This window comes from Coturnix japonica, chromosome 6 (assembly GCF_054131305.1).
Source record: "Coturnix japonica strain WE chromosome 6, WE-NBRP24, whole genome shotgun sequence".
NCBI lineage: Eukaryota > Metazoa > Chordata > Aves > Galliformes > Phasianidae > Coturnix > Coturnix japonica.
The window spans coordinates 38,803,036-38,819,463 of record NC_140668.1 but is presented as its reverse complement, the minus strand read 5'-3'; the positions used below and the strand labels follow the sequence as shown (position 1 = coordinate 38,819,463).

At 52.4% G+C, this 16,428-nt stretch overlaps 1 protein-coding gene across 8 annotated transcripts in view; it reads right to left on the bottom strand.

Annotated features, from left to right (window-relative positions):
* The window catches only part of ZNF469 (zinc finger protein 469), a 168,816-nt gene that overhangs the window by 20,116 nt on the left and 132,272 nt on the right, over positions 1-16,428 (bottom strand). For 6 of the 8 annotated variants that reach the window (XM_085551178.1, XM_085551175.1, XM_085551177.1 and 3 more), the window contains 2 exons: positions 16,144-16,249; positions 6,418-6,600 (listed from right to left, as the gene is read on the bottom strand). The gene's annotated coding sequence lies outside the window, so the exon portion shown is untranslated. The remainder of the gene's footprint in view (positions 1-6,417; positions 6,601-16,143; positions 16,250-16,428) is intronic. The other 2 variants (XM_085551180.1, XM_085551181.1) reach the window with 1 other exon arrangement.

The window sequence follows — 16,428 nt, the reverse complement described above, 5'->3', positions numbered from 1 at the left end:
CTGAAATTTGCTTCTGAAAGACAAGATTAATGAGCTTTTCCTTTGGGGATTTATTGCGCTGTTAATTATTCTCTCCCAGAAATTTGGTTCCAAATATTATCAGCCCCTATTTTTTAATTTTTTTTTTTTTTATTTTCAATTAAAAGTGATTAAAATTTGCTCTCTATAAAAGAAAAGTGTTTCTTTTTTTTTTTTTCCTATCCCATTCCTGATTAAGTATAATAGCCGAGAGGAGGAGATAAGGGGGGATGCGGTGGGACACGGCCGCCCCTTCGCTGCAGTGATGGGTGCGGGACCCGCAGGAGCGCTGCAGTGCGCGGCCGGACCCGCAGAGGGAGGCAGAGGGAAGCGGAGGGATGCGGGGGGGAGCGGAGGGATGCGCGGAAAGCAAAAGAGTCCGGAGCCTCTGGGTGGTTCTGGTGCATTTCGGTGCCATTTCAGCGCAATTTGGGCCCAATTCGGGGCTACTTTAGTGCCATTTTGGAGCATTTTGGCGCAATTTTGGCGCAATTTCAGCATATTTTGGTGCTATTTCAGTGCCATTTCAAAGTATTCCAATACTATTTCATTTCAATTTTAGTGCCATTTCAAAGTATTCCAATGCCATTTCAGTGCAATTTTAGTGCCACTTTGGTGCAATTTCAGTGCATTGCAATGCCATTTTGGAGCAATTTCAGTGCAATTTTGGAACCATTTTTGTGCAATTTCAATGCCATCTCAGTGTCATTTTGGTGCAATTTTGGAGCCAATTTGGTGCAATTTCAGTGCCAGTTTGGTGCTGTTTTGATGTAAATTCAGTGCAATTTCAGTGTATTTCAATTCCATTTTGATGCATTTCATTGCCATTGTAGTGCCATTTCAGTGCTATTTTGGTACCATTTGAATGCCATTTTGGTACCATTTCAGTGCCATTTTTGTGCCATTTCCATGCACCAACCTATCTGGGAGATACTCCATGGGATACCAGTGCTGATGGCTGTGGACATGGCAGTACCAAAGCAGCAGCCATTCCCCCCAGAGCTGAATTTCACCCTCAGAATGACTTTTAGGTGCAGGGAACAGCCCTGGAGAAGTGACTGGGAGCTGTGGCAGGCACAGGGCTCACACACTGTGTGCACTCCCCAGCAGAAATTCCTCGTGTGTCTCCCAAATGCAAAACATTCTGAAAATGCTCTGAACACAAACGCTTGCTTGGTGGGGGATGGATCCAGTTACACCCAGGGTAAAGGGGGAGTGGTGCTGGAAAACACCCTGCAGCTGAAACAGAGCCCCAGACATCATCCATGGTGAGGCTGGCTTTAACCCCACACTACCCCCGTGCAAAACAGGATGCAGAGCTAAATGCAAGGGCTGGGGAACAAACCCAGGCATGCATCACACCATACCCATGCTCACAAAGCACTGGACCTGGAGCTGCATGTGGGCACCAAGACAAAACCCATCTCCATCCCCATTCATCCCCATGGCAATTCTATCGCTGTTGATGGAGGAAACTCATTTTGGAATCCTATGAACTGTTGCTCAAAGAGCAGCTTGCCACTCCCTCCATTATGTTGCATGGCATACTGGCAGGATTTCCTTTCCTCTTGCATTTGGGGGCTCTGCAGCAAACAGCAAAGCAAGCACCAAAGGATGGATCCTGGGCCAAGAACTGGGGGAGATGATATGCACTGACATTGAGTTCTGCAGCTGACTGAGCTTTCAGCCTGCCTTGAAGCATTAGTGCAATGGTAAGCATTGCATTTTGGGGCAACACCCCCAAAATCCCCATTGAGTTGTGGCAGCCGTCAAGGCTGAGAGCTGCCCTTTGTTCTCCCAAGGAGCAAAAAAGGTGTGGGGCTCAGAAAATCCACACAGAGCTGTAAAAAGGGCTGAAGAACAGAGGCACATTCATGGTACACCTCAATCGGCTGCTTGGTGCGGGTGATGGGAGCAGCTGCATGCAGAACATGCTGGGATGTGATGGCAGGATCCTGCCCCAAGCTTTGGGGGCTGGCATAGGGACCCTGTGGAATGCCAGCAGGGATGGGACAGATGCGCTCTGCAAAGATGCTTCATGGGGTTCCCTCTTCCTTTTTGCAGGTGTTGAGACCAATGGATGGATGCTCACAGCTCATGGCTGCAGACCTGATGCTATCTCTGAATCAGCAGTGAAATAAAACTGGGGAAGGTTTGCTGCCTAAGGATGGGGTCAGGCTCACTTGGGGCTGCAGAGAACAAACCCTGCACATGCACAAAAAATGAGCATGGGGTATTGCACAGGGCTGAAGAAAGGCATCTGCATTTTGCTGGAGGTGAAGAAGCAGTTGGGTGCAGCAGCACTGTGCATCCATCCTCCATGTGTGCTCACAAGGAGCAAAATGAGCTTGAGGGATTTCCTGACAGCTTTGGGGCATCATTATGAGGGTGAGCAGAAGGATGGACAGAGCACATTGACACAGGAAGGGTGATCCAAGGAGAGGATGCTGCTGCCCTTCCTGCAGGGAGAGCACAGCTGCAGCCACCCCCAGGGCTGAATTGCACAGTGAGGTGATGCTGTGAGCAAAGGGTGGTTGAAAAGCATAGAGATTGCCCCAGAATGAGGCTGGAATCTAAGCAAGGTGGCCCACATCGACCCTGCTAACACACACCCTGCCTGCAGAGGAGCTGGGATGCAGGTGTGAATGGCTCTGAGCATCCTTCCAGTGAGCAGAACTGGGGGGAAGCACTCCAGGCTTCCCAATGCTTTCCTCATCCGAACCACAACAGGATTACAGCAAAAGAACACCAAGACCCAACCATCTGGGAGCCCGCCCGGAGGAAAAAATGTCTATTTTTATACCCTGGCTGGAAAAGAGAATTTCTCCAGGCAGCGACAATTTTTCATCATTAAAAAATACAACCGAAAAATAAAACTTCTCATTTCTGTCCAACAGGCAAAGCACCTCTCTGAGCTTTTCCTCCTCCCCCAGAGGCAGGGGCTGCACACAGGGGATGCTCATCCCTGTGTCCCCTCCTTCCCAACACCATCTATCGCAGACAATACCCAACACGATACCGCCGGAAACCATTCATTTCCCTGTGCTGCGGTGCTAGCGGGGGATTACCAAACCCAGCATAGTTTTATGCTGAATTCACACCCCAGCTGTGTTTTTTTTCCTTCACCTGGAGGCTCAATCCATCCTCAGCAATGGGGAATCAATGTAAACCAGCATGGGGAGCACATCCCTGCATGCGCCCGTGGCCCACTCAGAACTTTTTGCTCCATTTTTTCTATCACAGTGTTGTAACTTGGAATTTTTGCACTGCTGTTTAGTTCATTACAGCTATTGGGTTTAAGGAGGGGGGTGCTGGAGCGAGGCCCTGTGCCACAGGGGGAGGGTTGCTTTACCTCAATGCTTCCCACCTGTGTGAACCCACACAAAGCTGCTTGTGTGATAGGAAAGACTTGGCACCCCAGGTGTGTTCCCACCTCAGCACAGCCCATGTTCAGTGCCCTCCTGATATGGAGAGCAGTATTTGCCACAGGATTCATCAACCCCCCTAAAAATCCTCCAAGTCCAAAGAAAGAAAAGGAATTAAATATCCACCTCCATGTCCATCTGTGTGCCTACCCATACAACTGTGTAACTGTGTGCCCATCTGTGCACCCATGTGTCCAGGTACCCATCTGTGCCTGTCAGTCTGTGTATCCATCTATACATCAGTGTGTTTGTCTGCATGTCTGCCTGCACAGCTGTGTGTCTGCCTACACATTCATCTGTGTCCATTTGTTCATCTGTGTGTGCATCTGTCTGCATGCCCACCTGTGCATCCATATGTCCCATCTGTGCATCAGCCTGCACATCTGTGTATCTGCCTGTGCCCCGCTGCCCATCACCCCTGGGTGTGTATCTGCCACCCCTGCACCCCAAAGAGGTTTTTCCATGGGTCCTGGTGTTCCCATGGTGGGAGTTCCAGAAGGATGTACTTGCAAGGACACTGGGGCTGGCTCATGGAAAAGACACGGAGGTACAACTACCCATCAGTTCTGGTTTGTCCCTTAATAGAAGTGGATGTGGGACACCCCTTGAAGTGCTGCCCATCCCTGGACAGGCTGAGATCTGGGTGCGTGGCCCTGCCAAGACATCCTGGCACACACAGGGGAGCTGTAGTGTGGAACAACGCATGCACCCACATCACCACAAACCACCTGTGCCAACGACCCTACAATAACAAAGTGGGGGTCAGCAGGAGGGAAATGGGCTTGTGATCCCCCAAGCTAAGCCAAGGAGAAGAGGCAAAGGCACAATGAGAAGACAACTCCCTCATTCCCATGTCCTGACACCCAGCCTCCTTCTGCTGCTCGCTCTTTAATTGTCCTCCCTGTGGGTTTCTAAACTGGGACTCAGCATCCGACTGGAGCAGATTTGTGCTTTGCGGTTGGCCGGTTGTTTTTTTTAAGTCTCTTTCTCACAAACCTGTTACAAAGGCAGCAAAACATTCTGCCTGCCCCTGGGACACCCAGAGCCATAGCAAGGGGGACATGGAGGGCCCTACCTGTGCTTCCTCACCATGACCAAAGTGAGGAGAGCTGGGGCTGCTCAGCCCTTTTATCTGCTGCCAGCTCCCAGCCCAGCCTTTAGGTGATGGGATCCAAAAATCCCTGGAAGGCAGGGCTTGGCACAGCCAGAGATGCTGCCTCTGCCCCGCTGCTGTAATTATGCCACCAAACTTAGAAAGCAGCGGAAGAGCCGCGTGTAGCACCGCGACGAGGAGGATGTTTCATTGCAGCACGCTGTGTTGTTTCCCTTTTGCGTGGCTGCGGCTTCCAACACGCAGCCAAACCCAACTGCAAAGCCAGGTGCTGATGGAAGATGCTTCCTTCAAGCAATTAATGCCTTTCCCCTCTTTCTGGGACTCCCATTCTCCTGCCTGAGGAGGAATGATTTCTCCCCACCATCCTTGAGATTAAAATGGATATATGCATGGGAACCAACAGCAGCAGTGGGGATGACAGAGGAGAGCAGCTGATCCCTATCATGATGCCCCCGTGAACTCTGCACATTGATCTGCTGCTTTTCAAAGCCAGGCGTGGATCAGAGCTGCTCCTCTCAGCTCTGCTTTATCTCCTCACTACGTGACTCATCCTCTCCACATCAGGTTGGGCTCCATGCAGGGAACTGATGGTGCACACAGCCAACATGGCTTCGGGGCTGCAAGCACCATCCCTTATACTCAGTCTCTATGTCCCCTCTTCTACTGTGGCACCACTTCTCCTTGTCCTGTCCCAACCCACCCTAGCAAAGAGTTCATCCCCTTCCCTCTTACAGCCCTGCTTTAGGTATGGGAAGGCAGCTCTCAAACTTGCTGAGGATGCACTGATCCCACTGTCACTGATGAAGGCATTAATGGGCATTAATCCCAGTGCTGCCCTGCTGGTGGATGCTTCCCAAAGGCTGCACACAGCCTCCAATTTGCCTGTCCAGTGCAGTGTGTCACCACACAATGACAGCCACCAGCACATCCCCCCTCTGCAGAAAGAGCAGAGGAAGAAAGAACACTTTTGTTTCTTCCTCCTCTATTGACACAGCTGGGAGGGCTGGGGCCGGGCTCCTCCTCCTTCAAAACGCTCTACACTCCAGCAATGCTGGAAAAGGCACAGCTCCTTCAACAGCACACACCAGCTCTGTGCAAGAGCATCCTTGGTGCTATGCTGGGCTGCAATGGGAATGACACATTCAGCACGTTCCCTGTGGGTCACCACTGATCTCCCAATGCTGGGAGGAGCACCACCACCTCCCAGCAGTGCAATTCACATTACCACCATTGATGGGTTTGCTCCTCTTTGCTTCCAGAAATGAGACAAATGCAAAGAACTCCTTTACTTTTCCACCTCCGTGGAATGACAGGTGAAGCAATAAAATGCTTTTAGTTTCCCCCCCACACACACTTTTATAGAGCTGTAAACTTAATTTCCTTTTAAATCATTTGCTTCCACTTAGAACCCAATGGAGATCCTGCACCATAGGCAAAGTTGCGGCTTTCCTGAGCTGAAGTCAGCACACAGAAGCAGAAGGTGGCAATTCTTGGGGTAAGCTTAAAAGTTTGTGGAAGAATATGCATAGAATTGCTCAGGCTGGAAAGGACCTTGAAGATCATCAAGTCCAACTGGAACCGAACCAAACTACCCTCTGCTAAATCACATCCCTGAGCAAGAAGAAAGATGGAGCAGAGGAAAGAGAGGAAATTCCTTAGAGCATTAAGGGCCTGCCTTCCATTTTAAGGCATTACGGGTCTATGGTCCACCTGGGAGGATTGGGATGGATGGGCAGTGCTGCACCCAACACACACACAAGCTGGAGCACACAGCTCACCCCCAAGCTGCATTCCTCCAGCCCAGCAATGTGTTTTGACACCTATTTTACATCTGCCCACAGCTGCGTTGCTGTCACCCACCTGGCACCCACAGATGGCTCTGTCCTACATGGGCTCCTCCCTGCACGCTCCAGTTGTGTGCAGCTCTGTCTGGCAGCTCCTGGGCAATGGAGAGGCCATTCCTGATGCCCCCGGGGTGAATCCTTTGCTTGTGGCAGCTGTGCTCAGTTCCGTGGTGCTCAGCAGGCTGCCCACGTGCTGGGTCTGTGGGAGAAGGCAGTACTCAGGGTCAGGGGAATGTTTGCATTGGGGATGCTGGAGGTGGGTTCTATTCACCATCACAGTGACCACCTACCATGCCCTACCACTTTTAGTCTGTCATGCTACAAAACCCCCCTGAGTAGAGAAGCTCTACTACAGAAGTTGCTGCAGAAAGCAATGGTTGGGTTTTTGGTAGAGCCACCTGCCTGCACCCTCCTCCATAGCTCTCCCTGCTGCACCCCTGCTTGGGTTGCATGGGGACATGCAATATTGCCTGCCCCGAGCTAGCAAAGGCAGTCATTCTGAAAGCACTATCACACCCTAAGCACAGCTAAATGTATGGAAAGAGCCATGATACAGCCCCCTATGCAGCTCATTAGGGCTGTGCCCTTTACTGTGCTCAGGGCTCCTTAATGAACCAATCTCTGCCACTCAGGTGCACCCCAACCCTCCTCAGGTGCATTGATTCCCCCAGACCCAGGATGGAACCACTCCCATTCTCTGCCTATTTTCTGCTTCCAGCTTGATCCGTAGCATCAATACAGACATTTCTAGGGTGATCTCAGGCAGCATCAGAGATGCTGTAATGCCATAATGGGATGATAATAGCAGGGTGGCAAAGTCTTTGGCTACAGCAAAAGAGAATGAGCCCAAATGCAGGAGCCACAGAGGCAGAAATGAAGGAAAAAGAGCTGCCCACCTTCAGAAGGCTGCAGTTAAGCAAGTACCTCCAGCAAGAGATGCCCTCAGCTCCACTGCCAACCCTTAAATGAGGGCTGGGAAGGGGTGGATCCTGGCTCCAGCCCTTCCAGTCACTCAGGTACATTGCATACACCTGAGCTCCCCTGGGTTGGCCCTGCCTTCCCACCAGGTGCTCCATCACTGCTTCAGGCTGTAACTTACCATTTCCACTATAGATGCAAAGCACAATGTTTTCCAATGACCCAGACAAGCAAAACCCTGCATGCAGGACTCAGGATGTGACCTAATTCCACCACCCTGCTTCCAGGAGATGCTGAAAAGCACAACCACCACCAGCAGGAGCACTGCCCCATTGAGGAGCCATTTTGCTGGGCTCCTCAAAAGCAGAAAACTGGAGCACATAGGCAGAGATCTGCCCTATGTGAGCCCCCAGCCCTCAGACCCAGTGGATCTGTACAAAAGATGTCCTTGGCTCTGTAGGCTCCCAACCCCCATAAGTTTAAAGCACAACGTGAAGCTCACTTCAAAGAGCAGCAGCTTCCTCCTTGATAACATCAGGAGTCAGGATCAAAGGCTGCGTCCTAGGAAGTTCCACACAGGAGGGGAAAATAAAATTGCTTCCTCTGGAGCATTCCTCGCTGCTGAAAATAAGCTGGTGTAAGAAAGTTGGAGCATCAGCTATAGTTAGAGCTATAGAAGATGTCAAACTTGCTGCCCTAAGGGCTTTATGGGGCATCCTGTTGATGGAGAGCAGGGACAGCAGCGGATCTCTGGATGCTCCTCCTCTGCAGCAATCCATCTGATCCACAAAGCAGGCTCTGATCACAAGGCATTGAAACAAACCCCATTCAAAAGCAAAACTACACCCATTTTTGGCACCACAGCAAAGCAGCCTCATCCTGCATAGGACACCACAGCCTCATCCTGCAGAGGCAAGCTTTTGCAAGAACCCCTTGCACTGCAGATGCTGCTGCTGCTGCTGCTGAACACACCGGGGACAAATCATCCTCCAAGATGTGCCACATGCGTGTGCTGTTTGTGAGCTACTCCTTCCAGCCCATCCCTGTCTCCATCCCATTCAGAGGTCCCACTCCTGCAGGCAGATGATGGCTATTTCTCCTCCTCCTGCCCCAGCACATGGGGACAGCAGCTCCATTCTCTGCTGTGGCCTCAGTGATGATTAGTGCCTTTCAGGAGCAGGCTGGTTTTTTTCCTCCTGGCCGGCCCCAGATGAATAGCTCTGGGCAGAAGCAAGCAGACAGCATCCCCTGTATTCCACGCTTCATATGAAAACCAGATGCCACGACTACGATTACAAATCAAAGCTGACAGGGGGACGAGAGGTTTACTCAGGAATTGAGAGAGGGCACGAAACCTTTCCAATGGGGCTACCGTTCAGCCTCGACACACAGACCCTTAATTGTGCCCTGGGAGCTGTGACACTGAGCCTGAAAAATGCCCATGGGCAGCCCCTCCTGCAGCGTTCTGCCTTTCCCTTGGCCTCTAAACTGATGATAACCAGCATGAGGAGTCATTGCCGGGGGAGCCTCTTGGTGTTGTTAGCTTTTAACTTAGCACTGGCTATGTTTTGTACAGTGGGTGTGGGTGCTGCTGCATGTGGGGCTGCACGTGTTGAGATGCATAGGCACAGTGGTGCTGGGATCTCAATGGGCAAAGCACCCCCCTGGGCTGCCAGCCCCAGCCCCATCATCCCCTGTTCCATTGTCCCCTGTTTGATCATCCCCTGTTCCATCATCCCCTGTTCCATTGTCCCCTGTTCCATCGTCCCCTGTTCCATCATCCCCTGTCTATCATCCCCTGTTCCATCGTCCCCTGTTTCCCATCTGATTCCCAGTGACAGCCCCAGCCTTGTGCCCATCCCCAGGACCTCAGTGAACTCAGCATTGTGAAACCCTCCCCAGCCAACATTCCCATTCCATTTGCCTCGATTTCTCCCTCCTCCAAGAAGAGATTTCACTGAGAATCCACTGCTATCCAAGCCCGGGAGCATTTCAGCTCAGTGGCAGAGGCAGAAAGCTGGCAGTGGAGATGGCTGGGCTGGAATGAGAAGGATGCAATGCATTCCAATTATCATTGCTCCCCACCATCAGTGAGCCCAGGAACATCACGCTGAGGGATTCAGGTCTCACCCTGTCAGCTGCTGTTGTACAGAGAGGAGATTCTACACCAGAATCCACAGAGCTCACAGTAGCTTCTGTAATCTCTTCCAACATCAATTATCCTCACTCCTAAAGCTTTCCCACTTGAATTCTCCAGCCTGAAGCTTTGGCTCTGCCACCAGGTGCTGTATTGTCACCAGCCCAGCAGCACCTTTCTGCTGGGGCTCAATAAATGGCAGACAAATGCTTCCCCATCCCAGAGGCCACCAGAACATGCTTGGAAGGACCTGATATGGAATAACAGCTCAGCCTGACAAGGAAGGGCTGCAGCACTGGAGCTGGGGATGCATTGCAGAGTTTCACTGAGTAACATCCAAACTTTCCATTTCAGAAGCAATCTTTCACAGCTACATGGAATGCATTTCACATTTCCAAGCAGCCGCCAGCCCCAGCGTCAATGCAGCTGATCCTGCGCCATTCCCCTGCTCTGCAGCAGCATCAGGTATCACACAGTGGCTGTGCCATGCTTTGGGGCCAGGATGCCCAGCCGGGAGCGCGTGGGAACCCTGCCGAGCCCGACACCCTGTCACCAGCTCCAGCGCGCGCCTCTGAGCTCCAGCCAAGGAAAACACCATTGTGTCAGGAGCAGACGTGGGGCCGGTGCCAGCGAGGGCCGAACAGCAGCTCTTTGTGTCCCCCGGCAGTGCTCCAGTGTGGGGTTAGGTCAGCCCAAGCGCAGCTTTTCACTCTGAGCCTTAGTTAATCTATAGGGGAAATGAGAGGCGTTATGCGGCGGGGCTGGGTGGCACGGAGAGGGGGTGAGGAGGAAAGCAAGCCTGACACATGAGGGGCTGGCAGCAGCTCAGTGGGATGGGAGCGATGTTATGGCCACCCCTGCATCCCATACCTTGAATCCCATGCACAGTATCTCTCCTGTATCTCATCCCTCCCTACATATTGCATCCTGCCTCCCATCCCCTGCATTGCATCCCCTGTATCCTGTCCCCTGCATTGCATCCCCTGCATCCCCCCTACTTCTCACACACTGCATCCTGTCCCCTGCATTCCCCCTACATCCCATACCCTGAATTCCATGCCCAGCATCCCTCCTATATCCCATCCCTCCTGTATCCCATCCCTCCTGTGTCCCATCCCTTCCTGCATCCTGCACCCTGCATCCCATTCCCCAAGCTGCATACCCCGCATCCCATCCCCTGCATCCCACGCCTGTATCCCATCCCCTGTGTTCTCCCTGCATCCCATCCTCTGCATCCCCCCTATATCCCATCCCCTGCATCCCACGCCTGTATCCCATCCCCTGTGTTCTCCCTGCATCCCATCCTCTGACACTCAGGGACGTAGGGGCCGTGCTGAACAAGAATGGGGTGCTATTTTGATGGGTTCCCCAGGCTGCACAAGGTGCACGAGCCCTTGTGGGTTCATTTCATGCACCGACTGAAACAATTTCATTTCGGTTCACACACTGAAACCTCCTCCAGCAGCTTCTTAAGCTCTCCAAGCCCAGGCTGCCTCCTGGGTATTTCCTGGGGATTTGAAAAGGTCTTTTAGAGAGAGAAGAGTGAGATGCAGCCTTGGCATCCTCACGGCTCTCTGTTTGCAGGTTGGATATAGGAATCTGCAAAGACTTTGATTTGCAGGATGGAGCACTCTGTTGTGCCCAGGTCCTGCACCCCGGCCATTCACCCTCTGTCCATCACCCCAAATCCAGGCATGGGGAAGCCAGAGGTGCCACAAGCACATGGACATCCACCCCTCCATCCATAACAGCCACGGCTTCGTGCTCCAGGAGCTTCATGGGCCCTCGGTTTATTTTCAGCAGACAAAATGTCAACATTTTTAGGCACAGAGGGATGGCCGGAGAGCCTGACCTGTCAACATCCAGAATGGAAAACACGCTCGTCAAGTGCTCGGGATGAGGTTCTAATTACTCCCCACATACCAGCCTGCATAAATACAGCACACAAGTCCAAGAAAAGCACACTCTGAGTCTGACGAGCTTTTCCCGGAGCTGAGCTCAGCCTCCTTTCCTCGGGAACCACACACTTGTGCTGCAGACAGCAGCTTGCTTCCTCTAGGGTGCTTTACACCGGCCCTAAAGTTGAAACTGTTTCACCCAGCACCTTGATACCAATGGCAGCAGTGACGCTGCAGGATGTGAGCCGTGCAGATGTGTCTGAATGGTGTCTATGTGGGTTTGGGGGATGCTGGCCACCCCAACCCCAAAGGATGCTGCGGGCAGATTGGGATGCTGGGCTGTCACACTGGGGGTTCTGCACTGCTCCCTGTTGGTGCCATCCCAAAACAGCAGATCTGCTTTGACTTGGCGACCAATTTATCATCTCCCCGTTGCTCTGCAATGCAGATTTCCTTAACAAAAAAGCCAACCCAAAAAGCAAGGCTTGCGGGGCCGTTTGAAGCCCCACGTGGGGGACCTGCCCTCTGCAATCCATTTACCACTTGGCACCGCTCAGAGGGCTATTTTTAAAAGGTATGCAACTGTCCCAGAAACCCAACTTTGAAGTATGGTTCAAGGCTTTGTTGTTGGGAAAAGAAAGGGCTTTTAACGTCCGTAATTAAATGCAAACACGAGCGAGTTATGGGAATGGAGCTGGCCAAAGCAGGTCAGCTCTGCTCCACCAGTGCCGGATGCTGTCCACAGCCCGCTGCCCCTCTCTCATTTTGCTGTCAGCTGGGAACATTTCCATCCTATATGCTGCTAAGAATCAGGAGTGAGGGATCTGTTCACATCAGTGCTGGTGTATGGAAGCCAGTCCTAAAGCTGGATGGGGTCAGGACAGTCCTTGGTGCTGCTGGTCCCTGCTCCTGGCCTTCCTCCCCTCCTCTTCCTCCCATTGCTGGGCTGATGGGGAGGCTGCTCCCCACCTGGCCAAGAGGGGAAAGCAATGTGTTGTGTGACACTGTGAGAAATGGGGATCCCCTCATTCTTCCTTTGGAGGGTAGAAATTTGGAGGTGTTACCCCATGCTGGAGCATGAGGATGTTCATTCAACACAGCAGCCTGATGGGAAGGGGCATTAAATATTCCATGTCATGGTGATGGGGAGGGGGTAGGTGCTCACTTGTAATTAAACAGCAGCAGATCCAATTCAAACCGAGATGAGGCTCTGCTTTGAAGGGGACACTGATGCTTGCCTGAGGCTACATTTTTCACATGCCTTCCTAAGGAGATGGCTATCAGTGCATGGTTTGAGCCCTGTGGTTTGCAGGCTGCTCTGCATTGTGCCCGGCAAAGTCCCATCATGCCAGGTGTGGGATGTGGGACAAATCCAAAGCTGTGGGTCGGGAAGGAGCCCAGCCTGGCGGCTGCATGGAAAGCAGGTGGGCAGGCAGCAGGGCTGGCAGAGAGGCTGGAGCATTGCACCGAGGCCAAAACGCAGAGCAAATACCTGCCAGCACCCGGCACTCGCCTGCTACTCCCAGCCCAGAAGCACTGGGGACAGGTGCCATGAAACCTGCCCATAAATTCAATGGCTCCCTATTAACTGCAGCCCTAAAGCTCTGGGTGGGATATTCCCTTCCAAACCAGGGTTGGGATAAACCCGGATGGTTTTCTTAGATGTCAGCACGCTGCCATCTCCAAGTTGGTGGTTCTGCCCTCTGCTCCAGATTAGGGGAGGCAGCTCAGGGCCCTTTCAGTCACCCCTGTGTGATGCTGAGGAGCAATGCACTCAGCCTGCCAACATCTCCTGGCTTGCTGGGATGCTTTTGTAGGATCAAGTGTGCAGCATCACCTCCACTGGCCACCACACTGAGGCTTTACAATAAGCAGAGCATCAGCAGTGATTGCTGGAGGGGCTCCAACGAACCCCAAACAAGCTTATGGGTTTTCCTCATCACCTTTAGACTCAGGAGTTGCTTTGCTTGTGATAACACAAAGGCAACAGAGGGATTCAGGGAGTTACATCCATGTTCAGTCACAGAAACTCAGCTATGGCAAATCCACAGGGCTCTGTGCCCAAAGGGAGCAGGAAGAGATGATAACAAGGAGTCCCATTTCCAAGCCCAAGCAGACAGTGCTTATGAAGGAGATAACTTTTTGACTGCAGACAGGCAGATGGTTGATCCTTTTTAATAGAAGCTGCATGGGACAGCATCACAGATTTCTTGGGAAGCCAAGAACTGCTCCCTGTGAGTCGCTCCTTGGAAGCCCATCCCTGACTCTTGTTTCCACACATGACAATGAGACCTGACCCCATTCGGGGTGATGCTGTGAGTCCACGTCCACCCATATCTGAGGTCGAGAAGTCAGGACTGGGTTGCAGATAGGGATGTGTGCAGCTCCACAGCCATGCAGCACATCCATGCAGCGCTGCTTCCTGGCCACATTAAGGCCCCTTTATGCTCCTTGAGCCATGTAAAGAGGTCTCTAAGTGAGTGTAAATTAAATTTAAGTTACTTCTGCTTCCTTCTGAAGGCCCCTTTATGGTTCCAGTGAGGGGTGAAAGCGCTGCGCTGTGCCGACATGATGGGGATGGAGTCCCAGGGAGGGTACAGGAATCCCACGGCCGTGCTTCTCCTTCCCAAGGGTAGAACAGGTCAGGATGTGGCTTTGAACATCCAGGAGCATTTTTCCCATGCAGGTGAAGGCATTCTGCCAACCTGTGACACAGCTGACTACCTTGTGCCAGTGCAGTGTGATTATAGGGTGTCCCGCAGAGCTCTCCATCCAAAGGTGTTGTTATGTGGTGCTGTGCAGCCAGTTCTTGCATCTTCCCCCAAGTATGACCATGTCCTCACAGTGCCAAGAGCAACTCCTGCTGTCAGTGCGTGCCTGATGGTTCCTGATGGCCATAGGGTAAAGGATGCTCCGCCCTGCAGCACTGTTGCACCACTGGGGCTTCACGCACCCTCAGCTGCTCCTTGTGGCCACCACGACCCCACTGCCTCCCTGCAGGGGTTGAGTACATTCCCCATAGCCTTGTGAGTCTCTCCCTGAGGATGACGATGAACTCTCAGCCCATATCACTTTGCTCCCAGGGTCTCAGAACCTCTCTCCCAGAGGGTGGGAATCCCCTCCCCAAAGCACCCGGGTGCCAAACACCTCCGCGCCAGGCACACGTTTCCAAAGCCATTTGCTCAGCCCCGAAGGAGTTAATGGAGCAGAGAGCGACTCGGATTCCTCCACCTAACCCTCCCAAGTCCCCGTATAACCAGACTTGGCACTTTGAGAAAGCTCCACAAATCCAGAGGCTAAAACGCGCTGCCTTCCCTTCGTCAAGAGAAGGCAAGTCCCAGCTAATTGAGGAAACAGAGCCTTCCCCAGCCCCCTTCCAGCCTGCTTATTTATTTAGGGTCTTTTTTCTCTTTCTCTCTCTCTTTCTCTTGGTTCTTCCCCCAGCAAACATTAGGAAAAGAAAGTGCAAATTAATTTGGTGGGGCACGGCTGCGTTTTATGATGCTCCCCAGCTGGCGAGCAAGGTTAACCCCATCGCTGCATCCTGGGCACAGCATCCCTAATGCCCACAGCCACTGCCTGGAGGGGGGAAGGGGGTGGTCTCTCTGTGCCCATGCCCCTTCCTCATGCAACAAGGAGGACACGGGATTAACAAAGTGAAGCAAAATGCCAGCAGATGATCTGTGTTCCTAACCTTCCTTTTTCCCTTCCTCCTTCCCTCACCCCACCCCCCACCCCAAATCTCGCTGCTGCTGTAGGTTGCCCGGAGCTTACAGTAGTTGTGTGTGTGTGTGTGTGCACAGTATTTTTTTCTCCTTCTTTTTTAAACTCCCTCTGACTGCTGCTCACAATTCAAAGGAAATCTGGGAAACCGAATTCTCAGCTCTCCAAAGCAGCGAATGGAAAGTCACTTAAAGGGACTCCTGCCTTAAAGCGACCGCGGAGATTTTCCTTTCGCTTGCAAGAATAAAAGGGGTGAACCCCCCCACTCCATCCCCCCCCTTCTTGCACTGAGCACTCCAATCTCTGTTGTCTCCTGGGGACAGCTGAGGTGTCCCCAGCCTGGAGGTGCTCGTTGGGCATGGAGCCCCTGGGACATGCGCAGGAAGGGGTGGCATCCCCATAGGGACCTGTCCCCCAAATCCCACCTCTATGGGGATTCAGCCCCATGAATCCCCCCAGGGGGGAGGTGGTTCCAACACCAGGAGAAGGGTTAAAAGGGAAAATAATGAAAAGAGAAAAAAAAAAAGAGGAGAAGGAGGAAAGGCAACTGACATCAAAGGCAACTTCTCTGCTCGGCAGATGAGCAGATCCATCCTCACTTCATATTTTTTGCAGATGAACTCGGGGCGGAGGGGGGCCGGGTTAACCCCTTATCTCCCAGCACGATAGTGACAGGGACACTCTGAGTTCAGTGTCCCAGGAGTGCATCCCCTCCCTGGCCACAAAGCTTGGGGGTGGGGGGGAGGGAGTGGAGAGGCTGGGAAGGGACCGGCAAATCTTTCCCTTTTGAAAGCCTGGGGATGGCACATACAGCCCGGATACTTTGCAGCCCTGCAGCATCGCTTTATAAGCTGACAATCCATGTTGAGTCATTGAATGAGCAAAAAAGGGGAGAAAAGTTGTGTTCAAGGGCCACTGCATAAGGAAGCCAACCCCAGAGCCGGGTATTAAAACCCCAACAGTGACATGTGGCAAACAGCACGCTCTGCTTCCCACCCCGTCCTTCCACCCAACAGAAATAATATTGACATGGCAAGCCCTAAATGACAAAAGGGTGTTTACTCACCTCATTATAGGGCGGCCGGAGGGGAGGGCTGCATTCTCCTCGGCTGGAAATGAACAAGTCGGGGGATGAAGCGGTGCCGTCTCACCCCGTGCAGCTCCTCCGTAATCTGGGTATAAAAAGAGAAGTCTTCATTACTGACCGCAGGCACGGAGCTGCTCACGCCCCCTCCGTGTGCACAGCCAGTAGCACACAGAAGTTGGGAGATGGAGAAAGAGAGGAGCGCAGATTGATCCACAGCTCCGGTGGGGAAAGGGAGAGGAATAAAGAATGGGGAGAAGAATTGGG